Source organism: Monodelphis domestica, chromosome 2, assembly GCF_027887165.1.
Source record: "Monodelphis domestica isolate mMonDom1 chromosome 2, mMonDom1.pri, whole genome shotgun sequence".
Lineage (NCBI taxonomy): Eukaryota > Metazoa > Chordata > Mammalia > Didelphimorphia > Didelphidae > Monodelphis > Monodelphis domestica.
Genome location: NC_077228.1, coordinates 467119853 through 467142067, shown reverse-complemented (window position 1 = coordinate 467142067; position 22215 = coordinate 467119853). Strand labels below are relative to the sequence as shown.

Genomic DNA, 22215 nt, shown 5'->3' with positions numbered 1-22215 from the left:
ACCATTGAAAATTATTACTGGTTTTAAGGTCAAATGAATAATCTTATTATTACAAAGACAAGTTTGAATGCTAAAAAATTATCGTTGCTCAAAATTCCATCTACCGTTAAAGAGGAAAATATGCACGTTTAGCCATGTAGTCCTTTTCTTATAAATCCCGTGAGTGAAAGAGTATGAAACATTAGACCCACTGAAATCCCTAAATGTATACATATGGATCTCTAAGTAACCACATGCAACAACCTGGTCTCAGATGAATACCAAAATGCCACTAACCTCCAATTTGTGGGGCCCATACCTCCTCTTCTTCATAAGGGTATCCACCTGGGCTATAAGGACCCCACATATTCTGAGTTACCTTTTCATCCTTCTAGATGGCACAAACCTGTTATCCCCAGGTGAGAAGACAGGAGAATTCGGTGCGATCACATGGTAAGGCTCAGTATTTGATTACCTTCTATCAGTTAGATTATGAGGTTAAAGAACTAGATCCGATTTCACCCTGGAAGAGTTCAGAAATTCTAATGGCAAGGGAAGGTGTGGGTGACAGTGAGCGCATGCTCTATCTTGAGAAAAAACAAAACTTTCCTAAAGAGAAGAAAGAATACAAAGTGTCCTAAAAGCATACCCTCAAAAAAATCTGCTGGCAATCTTAAGAAGAGAAGAAGGGAGAGTAGAAATCCTTTAGAGGATAGAAGGGAAAATATACTACTTAATACCGATTAGAACCGACTATAAAAATTGGACTAGGCTCAGGTCTGCAGTGCTGAGACCCAGCTCAGAGTTAGACTTGAGCCAAAGACAGAGCAGAATTAGACTTGACCCGAAGTTTTAGCCGGTTCATTTTACCAGTTCATCTGCACATCTGTGCCAACAGTAGGAATTCAGGAGTGCCGTATATCATGACACATAAGCTGATCTTTCCCGATTAGCATGGTCTTCCTCAAACTGTTTTGAATTGATATGTACCCGTTTGAACCACCCCAATCTAGTTCTTAGCAGACAAAATAGAACCTGGGGGCAGGGGGAGAACTAGAATCTACAGAATGATAGAACTAACTGGAAGGGGTCAGAGACAGAGTAGTGCAGTGGAATGAGCATTTTATATGCATTTAAATCCTGACTCTGTCACTTTTTCCTGTGACACCTTGGACAAATGACTTGAGTTCTGTGTCTCGGGAGGGAAATAAACATATATGTTACTATATTATATATAATATTATAAATATTATCTTATTTGATCCATATGACATCCCTGCTGAGTAGGTGCTATTGTCATTTCTGTTTTATAGTTGAGGAAACTGAGGCAGATGAGAACAATTCTACTGCCTCTGAAAGCAGCCCAAGCAAGTGCTCTGGAGCACTTAGAACTTGGTCAGACACTGAAGATCTCAAGGTCATTCACTGCATCCTGGACCATTAATAGTCATCTTAACAACATCTTAACATTTGTCCTGCCACTGGACTTCAAGGACTGTAGAAGAGAAAGCAAGGCTGACAACTTTGTGCTGCTCTGCCTCACTTAAATGCAACTCCTATGCAAGTCAAGACATCAACCTTGCCATGTCACCAGTCATCTTTGAAAACAAAGGAAAAACAACAACTACAACCTGCCCAGGGCCACACAACTATTAAGGATCTGAGGTCATATTTGTTTTTTGGTTTTTTGTTTTCATTTTTATGAGGTTATATTTGAACTGAGGGCTTCTTATCTTCAACCAGTGCTCTTCTTCACCAGCCTACCTATGCTTCAGGACTAAATAACCCAAAGGTTCCTTTCAACTCTAAATCTCTGAACCCTCTCATTTTGCCAAAAGAAAAAATGGCACCCAAGGGCCTTACCTGACGTGCCTATGGTCATGTAGTTGCAGAACCCAGTTCCTCTGACTCTACAGTCCAGCACTCTATTCATGTCACCGTGCTGCCTCTTTAGATCTCATCTAACTCAATCCAGAACTTCTGCATTCCTCACAATTGGTTATCCAAAAGACCTCCAGGTAAAGGGAACTCACTACCACTCAAAAACCAATTCCATTTTGAAATGCTTCTAATTTTTAGACAGGTTTTTTTCCCTTCTATTAGGCCTGAGCTTGTCTCTTTTCATCTTCCACTCATTCCTCCTAGTTCTACTATGTGACCAGATAAAATAAGCATAATTTTCCTTCCATAAAACAGTCTTTTAAATGCTCAAAGACATCAGGGAACAGTACAATTCCATGGACAGGGCTAAGGATTTTCAAGTTAGAAGACAATGGCATGAATCCCAGCTTTGCCTCTTACCTTGGGCAGATCCCTCTACCACTACAGTCTCAATTATCTCATTTATAAAATGAAGAGGTTGGACCCCATCATTAGCTCTCTGATCCTATGATCTTCTCCCAAATTAATATGTGTATGACATAATTCCAATCCCCTCATCAACATCTCCTCTGAATTGGAAGAAGCTTCAGAGTTCCTCTGAGTCAGTCAGGACCTAAATAGGATTCCCTCCAAAAACATTCTCTAAAAGTGGACATCCTTCCTTTACTTGAATATCTAGGGTAATAAGGGACTTTGTTCTTCTTTTTACCAACTGCTAGGGAATGCAGCAGATAGCCTTATACCTGGAATCAGGAAAACCTGACTTCAAAACCTGTTGGCAGATGCTTCACAAGTGAGTGACCCAGGGTAAGTGAATTAACCTGTCAGCCTCTGTTTCCTCATCTGTAAAATTAAGACATAGCACATACCTCAATGTATTATTGTGAGGATTAAGTAAGATAATATATATAAAATGCTTGCAAATCTTAAGTGCTATCTATATAAGAGTACTAAAAAGAAAGCTGTGGCTCAATGGTTAAGACCATTGGGCCAGGAACTGGGAATACCTTAGTTCAAATCTGACCTCAGACGTTGCCTAGCTGTGTGACCTTGACAAGTAACAACCTCTGTTAACCTGACAAAAGGATTCACTGGATCCACTGGAGAAGGAAATGACAAACCACTTTAGTATCTTTGCCCAAGAAAACCCCATAATAGCTCTGGTCTAAGAGATGAACATAAGTGATCAACAACAAGCACAAGTTATAATATTTCTTTTTTTTCTTATTGGTGATGTTTTTAAGTGTTGCTACTGTTTTCCAAGGACTCCACTCCAACAACAAAAACTTCCTTTTATCAGAGAAGTACAATTAAGCAAAACAAATCAACACACTTGACGTGTCTAGCAACATATGACTCATTCTGTACCTGTGGTCCATCACTTCTCTACCAAAAAGAGGAAGGCATGCTTCGTCTTTAGTACTTTGAATCCATGACTTGACCCAATATTGATGAAAGTTTTAATGTTCCAGTGTTGTTTTTCTTTGTTATTGTGATCTCAAGATTTATTAAGGAATTGACTATCCTTCTATGTGCCCCTTTCCAAATACCTTCCTTAAAGATGATGTCCAGAGTCTGGACCATGAGTGATGTCTACTAAAGCAGCTACTTAAATGACCGAACAAGAGAGTTTTGCTTCCTCAACTCTGCGAAGTAAATGCTTCTAATATCTTGTCCCTTTTCTTAGATGAGGAACTGAGACTGGGCATGGTTGAATCATTTGCCATGATCAAATAGTTCTCCAGAATTTACTAGACTAGAAAAACGGGTCTGAGAAGATAAACCAAATCCAGTTGGGTTAAAGCAATCAAAATATCAAGGGAAAATCACTAAGATATATCCAGTAGCAAGTGACCAAAGAGAAAAATGGAGCCCAGAGCCATCTCTTCTATGGTCAACAAGAATTGGGCTTATGGTTTTGTCCTAGTATTTTAAAAATGCAACATGCCTTTTATCATGTTTATTTGTGCACCTGTCACAGAATGCCTCTTCCTCTGTTAGATCAGAAGCTTCTTGAAGGCAGGACTGTGTTCTTTCTTGCCTTTGTAACACTGTCTTCCAGGGAGTAGGATTATATTTTTAGAACTGGAAAGGTTCTTAGGGTTCATCTCATACAAATCACTAAAGTGGCTAAGAGATTTGTCTAGAGTCAAAAAGCTAGTAAATAAATGTTCTATCTGTGATCCACACCCACGCCCTCCAACTCCTGATTCAAGGTTCTGAGGTGCTTAATGAATGTTTATTGACTTGAATTTATAATATGCAAATGATAAAGTAAGAGAAAGAATTCATTTTAAAATTTTTGATCTTTACCATGAATTTTCCCATCTACATAACAGTAAACGTTTTCTGAATTCTGTTATAAAAATCCATGAAGGGCACTTAATAGGTTTCAGCATTCATTAGGGAAGATTCAGAAGTGCCTTTGATGGTTGTGTCCAGCTTGGATCCAATAAATATTACATTCTCTAGACATCCATCAATTCCCTTCAAACCACTTACAAAAGATGTTTTTAAACTGCTAATAATTCTCAAGTGACCCTTAATATGACAATCTTTTTGACTCTATGGGAAGATAAAATCAAGAGCCTTACAATGTAATATAACAAATGAATTTATAACTGTTTAATCAGGCAAAAATGCAGAATGAACATTTATTGAACTATTTTCATGTGTCCACCCTAACCCCCCAAAGAGAGAGCTAATTACATCGGGCAGTTACATGATATTTCCAGCTCACACATATGAGGATACTTATGTCCCCAGTGATTTGCTATTGAGATGTAAGTTGGTAAACAAATATCTCGCTTCATCAAGTCATATTAGTTAGATCCATAGTTTTTCTTCTTCAAGGTATAAGCGAACCCTTAGCTCAATGTTGTTTCAGCCCAAATCAGTCATTTAAAAATTATTATACTAATAAACAAAGTTTAGTAAGACATTAAAAAAGGAGTCACAATGCTAAAAAAAAACTCAAGTTGTTAGTTTACTATAATAAGCTAAGTGTTAGAGAAAATGAACCACAAAGGCAACCAGGAAAGCAGGTCCTGTCTGTCTACTGTGACCATATTGATTAGCTGTCCTAGACCCAGAAACATTTAGTCTACAAGTAAATTGGCTGATGATAATTCTGTCTTTTGATCAGCAGAAATTGTATGCCCAATGGCACCTTCTGATACTCTTTTCTTCTTTATTCTATGGGTGAAGAAACTGAGGTGCATCTAGGTTATATGACCTTATCCAAGGTCTCATAGGTAATAAAAATAAGAGGCAAGATTTGAACTCGAGTCCTCTGACCCCAGAGTTTATACAGCTAATTTAATTTATATTTTAAGTAGGACTGGTCTTTGAGGACAAGTAAGTGATATAGTGGATAAAAGGCCAGGCCTGGAGGCAGGAAGACTTCAGTTCAAATATGACCTTAGATACTAGCTGTATGATCCTGGTTAAGTCACTTAACCCTGTTTGCCTTAGTTTCTTCATCTATAAAATGAGCTGGAGAAGGAAATGGCAAACCATTCCAGTATCTTTGTCAAAAAAATCCAAAATGTGGTCATTAAGAGTCGGATAAGACTGAGACAACAGCTGCAAAGCCATCCTCTTCAAAGGTAGAACCTCTGAAGGGACTTGGGACTCATGGCATAAGAACAAACAATTTGGGATCTGGTGAAAATTGGTCCTCAGGAGGAAATATGGTTTCTTCTAGTCAGCATCTGGTTGCTAATGGAGACCTTTGACCATATCCAGCCTCAGCTATCTTGTCATGGAATGAGGAAAGAGAACTCAGTAGTCAGCCACAGCTGGTATTATCTCTCTTCAACCTTAAACTCATCTTTCTATGTCCTGGCACCTGTTCCATCCTGTTGCCATTCCCCAAACAGAGCCTAGGGGTTCTGGGCAGCACGGTGGGAAAGAGGCAATCAGACTGAGGAAACATGGACAAAACATAAAACATAAAATAAAATAGCCCCTTGCCCTCAAGGAGTTTACATTCTACCAGGCAATATGACACATACACAAGCAAATAAATATACCTAAATATTGTATTCATTTTGCTCTTTTCTTAGTGAATGGTATAATGGTGGTCTATACTTTGTTTCTGTCTGACTACTCTCCAGTTGTCCCAGCAATTTTTTCCAAATAATGATTTCTTATTCCCAAAACCTTCAGGTTACTATAATCTTTTACTACTGTTTGTTGTATCTCTCTGTCTTGTTCCATTGATCTCTCTCTTTCTTAGCCAGGATCTGGTAGTTTTGATAATTCCTGCTTTATAATACAATTTTAAATCTGCTAATGCTAGACTTTTTTGGATTTTTTTCATTAACTCTTTTAGTATTCTTGGTCTTTTGTTCTTCTTAATGAATTTTGTTTTGGTTTTTTTCCTAGCTCAAGTAAAATAAGGTGTTGTTTTTTTTTTTGTAATCTAATTGGGATGACATTGAACAAGTATATTAGTTTAGGTAGGATTATCATTTCAATTATACTGACTCTGCCTATCCATGAACAATTAATGTTTCTCCAATTATTTAGATCCAGCTTTATTTGTGTAAAAAGTGTTTTATAATTATATTTATGTAGTTCTTGGGTTTGTTTTAGCCAGTATATTTCCAGGTATTCTATCTGTGGTTATTTTATATGGAATATCTCTATCTCTTCTTGTAGAACTTTGTTAGTAATAGATTAAAATGTTGATGATTTATTTTGTATATTGCTATTTTGCTAAAATTATTGATAGTTTCAACTAACTTTCTAGTTGACTCTCTAGGATTTTCCACATGTACCATCATGTCATCTGCAGAGATAGTTTTATTATCTCTTTGTCCATTATGATATCCTTTGATTTATTTTTCTTCTCTTATTGTTATTACTAACATTTCCAATACTGTGTTAAATCATACTGATGATAATGAGCATCCTTGTTTCACTCCTGATCTTATTGGGAAGGTTTCTAGCTTGTCCCCCAGACTTGCTGATGGTTTTAGATAGATGCTTCATGTAATTTTAAGGAAAAAAAATCCATTTATACCTGTCCTTTCCAGTATTTTTAATAGGAATGTGTTCCATTTTGTCAAAGGTTTATTCTGCATCTATTATATGATCTATGGTTTTCATTACTTTTGTTACTAATATAATCAATTATGTTGATAGTTTTCCTTTATTTAAACCATCTCTGAATTCCTGATATAAATCCTGTTTGGTCACAATGTATAATCTGTTATATATTGTTGTAGTCTCCTAATTAGTATTTTATTTAGGATTTGTGCATCCATATTCATTAATTAAATTTGTCTACAATTTTCTTTGTTTTTAAAACTCTCCCTGGTTTAGTATCATATTTGTTTCATAAAAGTAATTTGATAAAACTCCTCCTTCATCTGTTACTTCAAGGAACTTATTTAATATTGGAATGAGTTGATCTTTGAATGTTTGGAAGAATTCACTGGTAAACTCATCTGGTCCTAATGTTTTTTTTTTCCTTAGGAAGTTCATTTATAACTGGTTCAATTTCTTTTTTCTAAAATAGATTTATTTAGATATTCTATTTCCTCCTCTGAGATTCTAGACAGTTTATTTTTTGTCAACATCCTTCTACTTCACTTACTTTGTTCAACTTATGTGCATATAATTGAGCAAAATAACTCCTAATAATTACTTTAATTTCATCTTCATTGGTACCATAATCACTCTTTTCATCTTAATGCTAGTAATTTGCTTTTCTTCTCTTTTTAAAATCACATTAACCAATAATTTATCTATTTTGTTGATTTTTTTATAAAACCAACTCCTAGATTTTTTTTCTTAATTCAATGAGTTTCTTACATTTAATTTCATTGATCTCACTTCTAATTTCTAGGATGTCTAATTTCATATTTAGTTTGGGATTTTTAATTTGTTCATATTTTAAAATGTTTTTTATTGCATTCCCAATTCATCAATCTTTTCCCCTCTACTTTATTAAAATAAACATTCAGAGATATAAATTTTACTCTAATTAATGTTTTACTGTATCTCATAGATTGTGTTATGTTGTCTTATTATCATTCTCCTTAATGAGAAATTATTTGTTGTTTCTGATTTGTTCTTTAACCCACTCATTCTTTAAGATAAAGTTATTTATTCTCTAATTAGTTTTTACATCCAATATAATTTAGTGGAGGCAATACCAATAAAAACTGAAGGAATCATGAAAAGGCTTCCTGGAGAAGGTGAGAGTATGGGAGAAGTTTAAGGTAGAAAGTCAGATTTCAGGGGTTGCTGGAAATCTGGTTTGGCTAGAACAGAAAACATGATGTAAGGAGTAATGAGAAACAAGAAGACCATTATTAGATATATCAATACATTCTGCTGACAGCCATTTGGGGCTAGGCGTCATTATAGGACTATACTGATAGTCATTTCTGAGAAAGAATTAAATGAGGCGCTCTCAGATTAATTGACAGGGCATGCCTGGAAGTTCTGATAAGCACGCCTGTCCAACTCAGTGACAGAATGAACCTCCAGAAGAAGGGATAAGTTTAGGAATGTGAGCAAAGAGCAAGAGTAAAGAGTAAAGAGAGCCGGATGCCATGCAATGAGGAGCCAGTCTGCAAAGATGGGTTTTTCAGACTCATTAGTATCATACAAGACTCATCCTGTGATTCAGGTGAGTAGCCTCTGGTCATCTGATGCAGTCATCTCATTCATTCATTCACCCATTCCATCCACTCAGCAAACATCTGCTAAGAGCCTCTTGGCTGCTGAATATTACAAAGTCAAAAAAGGCAACCTTTGCCTTCCAGGAGTTTGAGTTATCTTAGGAGGAAACAACATGTACAGAGGTAAGTAAATACAAAATATACAGAGTGTCCCCCAAATCTTAAGCTATTAAAGATTTTTAAGCCAGTATACCTTTAAACTGCACTGAGACTTTTGGAACACCTTCTAAATAAAATTAATATAAAGTTTCTTAAAGATTAAGGAAAAGCCTAGAGTTAAGTGGCCCCTGAGCTGGGTCTACTAATAAGGTTTGCAAAGTGCTTTACATATCTTAACTCCTTTGAATGTTTTATATATATATATATATATATATAAAAGCAGATGCTTTTATTATCTCCACTTTATTATTATTGTTGTTGTTGAATTGTCTGACTCTTCATGGCTCCATTTGGGATTCGCTTGGCAAAGATACTAGGTAGTTTGCCATTTCCTTTTCCAGCTCATTTTACAAATGAAGAAACCGAGGCAAACAGGGTTAAGCCACTTGCCCAGGAACACACAGCAAGTAAATGTCTGAGGTCATATTTGAACTCAGGAAAAGGAATGTTCTTGGCTCCAGGCCAGGCTCTCTACTCACGGCACCATTTAGCTGATTATCTCCACTTTACAGATGAGAAAAATAGTCTGAGAACAGTTAAGTCACTTGCCTAGGGTACAGTCTCAAGGCTAGCAAGTATTTGAGGATAGGATTCTAATTCAAGGTTTCCAGATCTCTTCAGGGGAAAAATGTGTAACCAGAGCTAGAACTCGGGGTTCCCAGGGTTCAGATATAAACAGAAAACCTCTGGGGAAGACAGGAAAGAGTGGGGCATAGTCATTTTCTGGGACCCAGCTAGGCCTGTTTTCAGTGTGACAACTTTGTTCATTTAACACAATTGTGCAGGCAGCATTTGTCCTCTCTGTTGGGCCACCAAGCCAATGGACCTCAGTCATTCTTGCTCTAGGAGCCTGAGTCCAGAGTATTGCTATAGTTGGAACAAAGATTTAAAAAACAAAGGAAAAAGGCATTTTAGTGAAACCAATTAATTCATTGACAGAATCTCACAATATAGACAGTATTCTATATTCTGATCCCTTGCCTCTTCTCCAGATATGAGGCTTGGTCAACAAAATCTCTGTTTTCAGTCTCATTGTATTATCCTTCCCCTTTATATAGTGTCGTCATTGTGCATATTCTTGGTTCCATTTACTTCACTCTGAATTAGTTCATAGAAGTCTCCTATTTTTCTGAATTCTTCATTATATTTAGGATAGTAATATTCCATTACACATGTATACTACAGTTTGTTTAGCCATTCTCACTATGTAAGACATTGTCTCATATTGAGACAACTCCTAGCCATTGTCACTTATTCTGTTTCCACTTTCTGTTAACAAAAAATTCTGTTATTAATATTTGGGTATTCCTGAAACATTTCTATCTGTCTTTGACCTCAGTGATACAGCACTTGGCAATGGGGCTCTACTTTAAAGGATATGGCTATTTCAGGTACTTTTTTTAGCATCATTCCAAATTGCTTTCCAGAATGACTGGGTCAATTCATAGCTCCACCAACAGTGTACTAGGATGTCTGTATTCCACAGTCTCTCAACTTTAGATCCATCTTTTTGCACCTTGGCCAAGACAAGAAATTTGTATCCCTTGTATTTGCTTAAAGAAAAAGGAAGGAGTCGGTGCATGGAAACAGGGTGGAGCTGTGTTGGGGCAGATAGTGAGGCCAGGTCAGAAGCAAGCCTCTTCAGAGGGAGAAGGGTGATAGGATTCAGGAGGAGGCTAACAAGAATCATCAAAGCATATTCAGTCATATCAATTAGAGCACAGTTGAAGAAAATAATGCTATTAATCTGGAAAACTCAGAACTGTTTTTCAAAATATTTAAAGGGTTGTCATGTTAAAGAGAGAGAGCAGACTTTCCTTTTTGACTCCAGGGCCCAGAATTAGAACCATTGGGAAGTAGATCATCTCAGTATCAGAACTTCCTAATGAGTGCTATCTAAAAATTGGCTGGATTGCTCTCTTTGGTAATGATCTCTCCATCTATGGATGTATTCAAGCAGAGCAATGTAACTATTTTTTAGGGAAGTTATAGATAGGATTCATGCATTGAACTGTGGGACTGGCAGAGCTAAGAGTTGAGTAGGCAGGTAGGTGAGCCACCTAGATATCAACAAAAATGGTCATTTTTTTTTAATTTGCAAAATCGTAGAATTTGAGAATTGTTGGAGATCTTAGCAGCCAGTTAACTAATCCAGCCTGTACATAAAAGGAATTCCCACTGTAAAATACCTGACAAGTAGTTAATTGATACTCATTTTTAGATCAAAGTCATTTCCATGCTTCACATATCATGTTTCAAATCTCTACCAGTTGACCATGCCCCGAGGGACTTAATCCACTTGATTTTGTAATTCCTTCCCCCCACCAAAATGGTCCTAATCACAAACTCACAAAATTCACTTTATCTAGCCTGGGGTTTATGGAAATCTTGTCCTTTCTCCAGTGGTTTGGCTAAAAGATCTCCAGTGTCTATAAGGACTCTAAAATTCTGTGAATCTCCAGACCTCCAGCAGTGGGGCAACTTGAAGGATTTTTGATAGAATAAAAGGAATCCTTGGAGGGCAGGAGGGTGAGGGACATTTCTCTATCACTCACTAAATTGCAATATATGGCAATGATCCTTATTTTGAACCCACTAAACTTCATTGTAAACTATACAATTCATGTCTCATCTTATTTATTGATGTTTTCTATCTGTTTTAGTCCTTACTGCTGAAATAGCTTAAATCCAAACTAATCACTTTATCTTTTCTGGGATAGGGAACAGGATAAATTGGGATAGACCCAAATTGGACTAGGAAGTGATTCAGGAAAACTGAGATAGTTTGGTAACATGGAAAGGGAAGTGGAATTGGATTCATATCCTGGTTCTGTTATTTACCACTCACATAATCTTAGGGTAAATTTATTTTAACATCTCTTGCCCCCAGAGTCTTTTTTCTTAAAAAAAAAATGGAGGGGTTTGATGTGGGATGGGATAGAGGTCAAGCATATATGATCTCTAAACTTTCTTCCAGTCCTGTACATATGAACTGTGGCTTGTATTCCATTATTATGTGTCCCTGGCCAAGTCACTTAACCCCAATTGCCTAGCCCTTACTGCTATTCTGCCAGGGAACTGATGCTTAGTATCAATTCTAAGATAGAAAGTAAGGGTTTAAAAAGGAAAAAGAAGGAAGGAAGGAAAGGAGAAAGGAAGAAAGGAAGGAAGGAAAGAAGGAAGGAAGGAAGGAAGGAAGGAAGGAAGGAAGGAAGGAAGGAAGGAAGGAAGGAAGGAAGGAAGGAAGGAAGGAAGGAGGGAGGGATGGAGGGAGGAAGGAAGGGAACCAATCCTAGGGAATAGTAAAAGAGTAGACATGATTCTGTGTCTCTGCCTACTTGTCTGTCTCTCTTTCCCCTCCAATAGCCTGAACTCCTTGATGCCACCTTTCTCATCATCTCTTCCTCCACCTCATCTCTTTACATATGTTCATAGGAGTTTAGAACTGAAATGGAATATAAAAATCATGGAATCTCACCCAATTTTCTGATCAATGATTAAATGAATAAATGAGTGGGTAAATGAATGGGAAAAGCATTAAAATACTCATATTGTGCTTAGTGATATATATGTACGTAGTTGCTAGCATGCAGCAGCAGCCACACCCCGGGCAACGGCTTCGACAGGCCAGCTAAATCTTGTGTGGGTAGCCATCGGGTCATCGACCCAGGGCTTTGCTCACTCAGCATGTGAAGCCTGCTTCGGCGGAACAGGCGGAAGAAACCAACAAGAAGGCTCAACGGCTGAGATGGCAACACAGCAAGGCACTGTGGAGTGCTTAGGGCGTGTTGGAGCACAAAGGAAAACATGGCCATCCAATGCAGCTGAGGAAGTCTCCAAATGTAATGACTTTTCGTGCCACTGGACCCAGGCTTCCAACGCCGAGAGAGTGGGACTGTCTCTGTGCATCGACTTTTCCACTTAAATCTCATTCACACAAAAGTGTCTTTGTGCACACTCATCTATCATAGATGAAAACGCACAAAGACAATTGTCATCCTCAGTTACGGAGAGACTACTACTATATATACATATGAAACAAGAGAATTTACATCTGAATGGGAAAAGATAACACATAGAGAAGTATGGAAATCAGGTAGAGATGACTTGATCTGAAAAGTAAAAGGCATGGTATATGGAGTCATAGAACAATTAACATACCTCTTCCTGGAATGATAGTTTTAATTCAAATACTGTTCCCATGGTAGAAGGGGAAGAGAGAGAGGAACAGGATCACATGAGTACATTGGTGAGCTACTATGAATTTTTTTTCCTTTTTCTTTTTTATTCAAGATCATAATTTGATAAAAAGTGTCCTGATGTAGACCCTATTATAACCAAATTTAATTCAAGTTACCATTTTGCCATTGTGTGTCAAAATGTCATTGAATTTGTTAAAACTTTTGGTTTGGTTTGATTTCATTTAGATATTGCTGATGTGACACTATATCAACTGTTCTCAAACTTTTTGGCCTTGGATTCCCTTTATACTCTTAAAGATTAGTGAGAATTTTGTAGTAGCAAAGAAAATTGAGGGGATGTCCATCAATTGGGGAATGGTTGAACCAGTTATAATCTATGATTGTAATAGAATACTGTTGTGCTATAAGAAATGATGAAAAGGATGATTTCATTAAAACCTGGAAAGACCTAGATGAACTGATGCAGAGTGAAATGAGCATAACCAGAAGGACATTGTACACAGGAACAACAATATTGTATGATCAACAATTTGTGAATGACTTAATTGTTCTTAGCAAAACAGTAGTTTTGACAAGACAATCCCCAAGTACTTATGATGAAAAAATGTCATCTGTCTCCAGAGAAAGAACTGATAGTCTAAATATAGACCAAAAAATACTATATTTCACTTTCCTCAATTTTTTTCACAAAATGATTAATGGGGAAAATGTTTTACATTATTACACATGTAAAGTCTACATCAGATTATTTTGATGTCTTAGGGAGAGAATTTGGCTCAAATTTTTAAAAAAATAAAGGTTAAAAGATGTTTTTACAGGTAATTGAGGAAAAAAAATTTAAATTTAATTAATGAGGATTCCTCAAAGAACTTTTGTTTATATAGGCTAAATCTATTCATATTTACCATATTAGAAATGTAAAAATATTAGTATTGTTATAGAAATAATTTTGACCTCAAAAACCCTGTAAAAGAGCCATAGGGAGAAATGGATTATACTTTTGAAAATGAATGCTTTATACCATACAGAAGAAATTTTGGTAACATGACAGATGTAATCTATGTCCTGTACCCATGTCTATTTTAAAGTGACTTTTGAATTGTAATTGTCAATATTGAGAGTATCTAGTAATTATGAAGATAATGCCAATATTGTAAAGGGCTTATAATATGCTACAGTTACTTAGGAAGAAGATGAGATACTGCCTAAGATTTATGGGAAGGAAGATGAAATGGTAGCTTTAGTATATGAGTTGTCAGAAAGAAAGGAACATTCTGGAACACCCAAAAAAGAGATTATTGCAAGAATAACACAAGAACTAGTTAAATCTTCTACTGTTGATCATGAGATGATAAAGAAGTTTAAAGCTTCATTGTGAGAAAAGAGTCATAGATTAATGGATCATACATTTAGAGAAGGAAAAAGACCTCAGTGGTCATCTAGTCCAATCCCTGAGGAAACCAAGAGTCAGGAAAGTTAAGTGGTATGCCAAAGTTGCCCAGCTAGTATCAGAAACAGGATTGGAACCCAAATCTTCCTGATTCCAAGTTCAACATTCTATCTCTTGTATTATGCTGCCTTTAAAAAACACATCTGCGATGAATATGGGATTTGAATTCATACAGCACTAAGATTACCATGTGACATAACTGGACAACTATGGGCTATGGAAATTGTAAAAGGCTTCTAATGAGGATGTAGTAAGACATATGTTTTCAGCAAAGAGTGTCCCAGTACTCACATCCTTTTCAGTAGATTATAATCAGGTGTCCCTTCTTTCCTTAGTAGATGATTAACTACTGTGACAATTATTATTCACCTGAGACAGACTGTCTCCCAGTACTATTAAAAGGGACACAATACAGAAATCTACAATCTTTCTGGTGGGAGGAGACATCCTCACTCATCTAGAAAGGTAACTTCTAGTCCTGTCTTGAGCGTGTTACAGAATTAATGCAAAAATGACTAAAGGATACATAGAAATTTAGGAGACAAAATGGTGAAGTCCAAGAGGACCTATTTTGAATCTCATACAGTTCCTGAAATACAATGTCCTGATGTCACAGAGTTTGAAAGCCTGCAGAAACTTGATAGTCAATGTGAGGGCAAGAGGAATATAGCATATCTATGGTTTGTTCTGCAGGGACTTTAAGTTCTTAATGATTATTGATCCTCTCCCTTTTTTAGTCCCAAACTATGTTGGATTATTGAAGAAAGATTAGACTATAACTGAACGTTTTGCATTATTTTATCCAGAGGTACTGAGAACGTTTTTACTATTTGATTCACTTCCTAGAAAGATTAGTCACAGTCCCGATATGCTTTAAAAATTCAGTCAAGGGAGACATAATCCAACAATTTAAAAGAGAGTCAACTATGGAAAAAGAATCCAGTTCTTAAGAGGGAATTGCTTTTACTCCTTTTCTTTGTTTTTGCTTTACTGTCTGAAGAAAAGAAGATGTTTCTTTCCTTCTGGTCCCCCACTGACAATGCCACCTTTTTATAGTGGCCAACTGGACTAGTAGGAGACACCAAACACTAAGGGAAGACCAGGAGGACACTGTGAGAAAAGAAGCAACGGGTCCTCCATTTTCAGAAGTATGTTACCTTGAGCAAATGTTGTTTAATTGTGTCTCTTTGCTAGTGTATTTATATGTGTGTGTATGTGCATGCACCCTCTGCCAAATGAAATTATGTGTAGTTATGAGACCATGTCCTGTGTTTATGATGGAATTATTTTGTAATGTTCATGCTATGTCTTTTCAGTAAATGCCTTTGCTTTAAGCCGATTGTGTCAACTGTCTATTAAATATAAATGCACAGGTTGGGGCTCATGAACAGTAGTTTTACTAGAACAGATCCAAGCAGTACCTGGAACTTCTATTATTCATCCCTCTAGAAGATCCAGCCCAGTCTATAAGTGTAAAGTAAAGGAATTAATCAAGAGAGAGCAATACTCCAACCATTCTGGAAGGCAAGTTGGAACTATGCCAAAAGGACTTTAAAAGTGCGCATACCCTTTGATTTGGTGATGACACTATTATGTCTGTATCCCAAAGAGATTTTTTTAAAAGGTAAGAGGACTTATTTGTACAAAAATATTTATAGTAACTCTTTTTGTGGAGGCAAAGAACTAGAAGTTGAGTAGACGTCCATCAATTGGGGAATGGCTAAACATATTGTGGTATGTGATTATGATCTTGTGCTATATAATATCTTGTGCTATATAATAAATGATGAGCAGGATTTCAGAAGAACCTGGAAAGACTTCCATGAACCAATTAAAGTAAGCAGGACAAGGAGAATATTGTGCATAATTACAGCATTATTTATGATGATCAGCTGTGCTCTAAGACTCGGTTATTCTCAGCAATACAATGATTCAAGACAATTCTCAAGGACTTATGACAAAGAATGCTCTCCATCTCCAGAGAAAGAACTGATGGAGTATGAGTGCCAATTGAAGTATACTATTTTTCGCTTTATTTGATTTATGTGGGGTGTTTTAGGGTTTTAGTTTAGTATGACTATTTTCTCACAACTTATCCACTGTGAACATATGTTTTGCGTGGCCATACATGTATAAGCCAGATCAAATTACTTGCCATCTCAGGGAATGGGAGAGAATAGAAGGAGGGAGACAGTTTAGATTTTATAATTTCAGAAAACACGTTAAAAACTATTACATGTAATTAGGAAAATCCACTCTTAAAAGAAAGAGGAGGCCATACATATTGTTTGTGTCAAAGGTTTGTTGCTATTTAATTTCTGTGTCTCTGACCTATATAGCAATAGAGTGATATATCAGTTGGAAGCTTTGCTGTTTGAATAATCATCATCTCAAAATAAATACCAGAAATCTTAGAGCAGGAAAGGGGACTACTATACACCTCTTCTAATTTGGAATGCATACTAACTCTGGTTTTCTCTCTTGATCTCCTTCCTGTTTTCTCAATCCTTCTCATCCACTCTGACTTGGCTTGTAGTGGTTGCTTGCCCTGCCACTATGGTCTACTACTATTGTAATGATTCACTATGCAACTCTCATGCTTTGGACCTTCTTTTGCTTGAAACTCTTCAAAAATGGACTTGAGTATTGTTAGGAAAAGTGAAGAAACTGAGCTGCTTTTAACTGCTCTAAATCTGTGCTTTTTTTGTTTTTATCACAGCTGGATGCTAACTGCTGCTCATCAATGCAGTTCTCTTTCTGACTCCAGTTTAACTGTAATGGAGACAATGATTTTTTAACGGTGCTACTGACAGTGAGGAAATGAGTCAGGCAGCCTTCTCTATAGCTCAGGCAAAGTAACATTCAAGAGCTCTAACTAGTGGGTCCCACAACTACCAAGGCATTTCACTGTTCATCATTTTGTAACTAGAAATCTGAATAAAGATAAACTTCAACTCTGGATTATCCTGGGGAAGGAGAGAGTAAGAAATCACTCAGAGCTCAAATGTACTTAGCAATGGTGGCTGAGAATCTTCAGTTTTATTCCATTCCCTTTTTCTATTCCAATTAAATGCTCCTACCAATTTGATGCTGTGGTCTGCTTTGTTAGAATGGTAATAACTGAGTATCTAGATCTGGGATGACATTAGAAGTCTCTGATTTCACCCTGTGGTATGGGCATAAGCCATGACTGAGGTTACTTATTTCCAATTAGAAGTCTCCAGTTTCATCTTGTGGTGGGAGCATAAGCCATGATTGAGGTTTACTTATTTCCAAAATCATCTTTATTAAACCCAGCAATTTGTGGGAACTCTAGAGTGAAATAGAAAGAAGGCTGAAATAGCAGCTCTATATTTTCATACTAACTTGGGATGCCCTCTGGGGAAGACATATGGAGGCTATGTAGACTATATAGACAGAGGAGGATAGGGAAAGGAAGTAGATCTCTGATTGCACTTGTATAGAGGACTCCTGAGTGAGGAAATTGACTCTCCCAACATAGTTTGGTACCCTCTCTGCGACTATTTTAGTTACTCTAGAGCCCTGAGGGGCTGAGTGACTTGTTCTGGGTCACACAGTCAATATGTGTCAGAGGTGAGATATGAACTCAATAATAATAATGCTATCACTAGTTATCATATAGTATAGCACTTTGAGGTTTGCAAAACACTTTACAAAGATCAATAATCCTAAGAGGTAGGTACTAATTATTAGTTCCATTTTATAGATAAGGAAATTGAAGCTGGGGGTCATGCAGTTAGTATCTGAGACCAGTTTTGAATGCGCATTTTCTCAACTTCTATCCACTGTACTATCTAACTACCTTGAGATCTTTTAAACATCCAGGCCAAGTCTATCCATTACTTCTCTAGAAGCAGATAGAGCACTGGACATGGAGTTAGGAAGACCGAAGTTCAAATCCAGCCTTAGACATTTACTAGCTATGTGGCCCTAGACAAAAGTTACCAGGTTAAGTGACTTGCTCAGAGTCACAGAGTTAGTATCTGAAGCCAGATTAGAATTTAGAAAGTTGAGTATTCCTGACTTGAAGTCCAGTGCTCTATCTACTGTTTCACCATACTGCCTACCTAGCACATAGTAGGCACTTAATATTTGTTCTCTTCTTCCTTCCCTTCTTTTCCTCCTTCCTTCCCTTCTTCCAAACTTTCTTCCCTTCTTCCCTTCCTTCCTTCCTTCTTTCCTCCCTTCCCTCCATTCTTTCTTTCTCCTTCCCTCCCTTCTCCCTTCCTTCCCTCCCTCTATTCCTTCCTTTCCTTCTTACTCCTTTCCTTCCCTCCTTGCTCCCTCATTTCCTTCCTTCCTTTCTTCCCTATTTCCTTTCCTCCCCTTCCCTCCTTCCTTCTTTCCTCCCTTCTCTCCATTCCTTCTTTCCTTTCTCCTTCCCTTCCTTCCTCCCTTCCTTCTTTCCTTCCTTCCCTCCTTGCCCCCTACTTTCCTTCCCTCCTTCCTTCCTTCCCTCCTTTCCTTCCCTCCTTCCTTCTTTCCTCCCTTCTCTCCATTCCCTCCTTCCTTCTTTCTTTCCTCCCTTCTCTCCATTCCTTCTTTCTCCTTCCCTTCCTTCATCCCTTCCTTCCCTCCCTCCTTCCATTCCTTCCTTCCTTCCCTCCTGACTTCTTTCCTTTCCTCCTTGCCCCCTCCTTTCCTTCCCTTGTTCCTTCCTTCCCTCCTTTCCCTCCCTCCTTCCTTCCATCCTCCCTTCCTCTCTTTTTTCTTTTCCTTTCTTCCTTCTTATCTTCCTTCTTTCCTCCCTCCCTCCCTCCTTCCTTCCTTCCTTCCTTCCTTCCTTCCTTCCTTCCTTCCTTCCTTCCTTCCTTCCTTCCTTCCTTCCTTCCTTCCTTCCTTCCTTCCTTCCTTCCTTCCTTCCTTCCTTCCTTCCTTCCTTCCTTCTCATGTAGACAAGAAAGCCTTTCCATCTCTGCCTTGCCTTTCTCTCCTTTGAAGTTGTATTCAAGCAGAACTGGCATGGACTCTTGGGCCCTAGAAATCACCCTGGGCACCATAATTATCTTCATCGTTAATAACCCATACATAGTTAGCTAACCCTTTAAGGTTGATTTAGCATACATTTCTCTCCTCTGCACCCACAGGAGCCTGGGTTTCTAAGAGATTTTGATTTGAAACAGCAAGGATGAGCTTGGAAACTTCCTCTTTTATAACCTCTTTCCCAACTCTGTCCCCTGCAGCGTTACCCTTCATCAGCCTTCTTTTTCCCATTGCCAAGCTCTGGCCAGCACCAGTGCCCTTCAGGGGACTTTGCAGTCCTACAGTGGTGCTGGCCCTGGCCCTAGCCCTAGAAGGCTGAGTCACCTAAAACATGCAAGGAAGCCTGCAACGGATGGGCCCAACTCCATATCTGCAGACACCTGGGGCTGGAGACAACCGACCTATCATCTGATAGCTTTGTCCTTAGCCTTAGGTGAAGGTGCCTTTTCATTCTTTTGTAGAAAAAAAAATGTTTAGTGTCCTTCCTACTGATTAGCTTGCTGTAGCACCATTAAGGAGAGAAATGTGTCTTCATTCTCAGCTTTTAACAGCTGTATTGCAAAGTGAGTAGGGCACTGAGCCTGTAGTCAGAAAGACCTGAATTCCATCCAGCCTCAGACAATCACGAGTTGGGTTACCCTGTACAAGTCACTTAACTTCTGTTTTGCCTCAGTTTCCTCCTATGTAAAATGAGGATAATTATAGCACCTACTTCCCAAAGTGGTTGTGAAGTTCACATTAAAAATTTGTAAAGTGTCTGACACATAGTAGGTGCTTAATCAATGTTTGTTTTAGAGGCAGCTAGGTGGTTTAGTAGATAGAGAGCCAGACCTGGAGATGGGATACCTAGAGTTAAAATCTGGCCTCAGACATTTTCTAGTTGTGTGATCCTGGGCAATTCACTTAACCTTAATTATCTAGCCCTTACCCCAATTCTGTCTTGGAGCTGAAACTTACTGATTCCAAGACAGAAAGTAAGGGTTTAAAAAAACCCAACTACTTGTTTCCCTCCTCCACATCGATCTTTAAAGAGTCATATTTTAGGTGAAAACTGGCCATTCTACCTTAGTGAAGGCACAATTTGGATCATTAATGAGCTTTGTAAATGTTAAAGTGTAGTAGTGGTTGTTGTTCAGTCATTTGTCAGTTGTCTGATCCTTCTTGACTCCATTTGGGGTTTTCTTGGCAAAGATACTGGACTGGTTTGCCAATTTTTCTCTAATTTATTTTATAGTTGAGGAAACTGAGGTAAACAAGTTCAGTGACTTGCCTAGGGTCACATAGTTAATAAGTGTCTGAGGCCAGACTTGAATTCAGAAAGATGAATCTTTCCAAGCTCCAGGTTTGGCACTCTCTCCACTGCTAACCACCTAGCTTTATTGTATTTACTGTGGCTCCCTTCATCCTCCTCATCCCCAACTTTCACATTAGACTCACGTTGTGAATGAAAAATTACCACATAAAAATTATTTTGCTCACAGAAGACATCTGAAAACTTAATAGAAAGCAACATAGCCATTCAAGTTACTGGTTCTGCCAAAAATATAAGTTTAACGCAGAACAAATAGAAAAGGTTTTGCCCAGCTGATCGGAAGATTGTTTCTTCTGATCTAGATCTAGATCTAGATCAGATCTAGAGCTTAGGGGAATCACAGAGACCATCTAAATCCAATCGCTTTATTTTACAACTGAGGAAATTAAGTAACTTGGTAGTATCAGAAATGGGGTTTGAACCCAGGTCCTCTGACTCCAGAGCCAGTATGGGACATTTCAAACAACATCAGACATGTTTACAGTTCTTCTAAGTCATCCAGTATGAATTAACTTTGTTGTTGGTACAAAGAAGCAAGAGTGCTGGAGCCACCACCTGGCCTGATTGTTAAATTTCCACAAAGGCTATCAATCAGGGCTTGACTTACGGTTTTGTTGATTGTCTAGACATAGAAAGTGATGGAGAAGAACATTTTAAATAATGAAGATTAAACTTAAAAGTGCGTCATGAGTACTTTCCCCCCTCAGAAAGCTGGCTGTTAAACATTTACCAAAATATCCTTCTATGAGAGGGGGATGTTGGAAAGACTATTTTTTAAAGTAAATCAATAATTTTTAAATGATGTTATCCTGTTCAGCACAGGAAAAATGGTTATGGAATTGCTAATTGCACCAAGGGTTTCCAGGTAGGCAGCATTTATTACAATACATCTCCCTCAAGAACAAACATTCTCGAATTTTATTCAATTTCTTTTTAGTCATTCTGTTAATTCATAGCAATAGGTCATAACAATTTTATTCCCATGAGGTAGACAGATGAAAAAGCTCACAAATCCAGTTCAGGTGATAGAAGCTATAACATGTTGGGGGAGACTTTAGACACTCTGTAATCAGGATTGTAAACTCCACAGTTTGAAATTATTTAGAGACGATGATTCTAGGCCAGTGGTTGTCAGACTTTTCAGTGTTAGAACCTTAAAGTTTTTTAGGATATCTCATCCCCTTCCACCAAGATTTTTTGTTTATGTAGCTTATATCTAAAAATAGTTACCGCACTAGTCATTAAGATACAGTTTATGAAATCATTTTGACCTTGCCAGTCCCCTGAATTTCAGCAACCGCCAGATCACACTTTGAGAGCTGCTGATCTTGTCCAATCCTGTCATATTACACTAGGGAAAAGATTTGACAAGGTCAGGAAAACTCATCAGAGGAAGGGATGGGATTCCAGTCCAATTGTCCTGATTCTTAGGCCAAAGCTCTTTCTACTACATCATTCTACATCATGGAAAGTCATAATAAAAGAAAATACCAGATGAAATACCAAAAGTCTCCTCTCCTCAGAATACCT

General features: G+C 37.7%; 1 protein-coding gene and 1 long non-coding RNA gene across 10 annotated transcripts in view; one reads left to right on the top strand and one right to left on the bottom strand.

Annotated features, from left to right (window-relative positions):
- LOC130457500 (uncharacterized) overlaps window positions 1–19032 on the top strand; it is a 39930-nt gene extending 20898 nt beyond the window's left edge. For 2 of the 4 annotated variants that reach the window (XR_008916745.1, XR_008916746.1), the window contains 3 exons: window positions 375–432; window positions 1293–1997; window positions 2580–7562. This is a non-coding gene — a long non-coding RNA (uncharacterized LOC130457500). Of the gene's footprint in view, window positions 1–374; window positions 433–1292; window positions 1998–2579; window positions 7563–17088 lie in introns of those variants that run through there. The other 2 variants (XR_008916748.1, XR_008916747.1) reach the window with 2 other exon arrangements.
- Window positions 1–22215, bottom strand: part of CDC14A (cell division cycle 14A) — a 300191-nt gene that overhangs the window by 272477 nt on the left and 5499 nt on the right. The gene's annotated exons all lie outside the window — the stretch shown is intronic.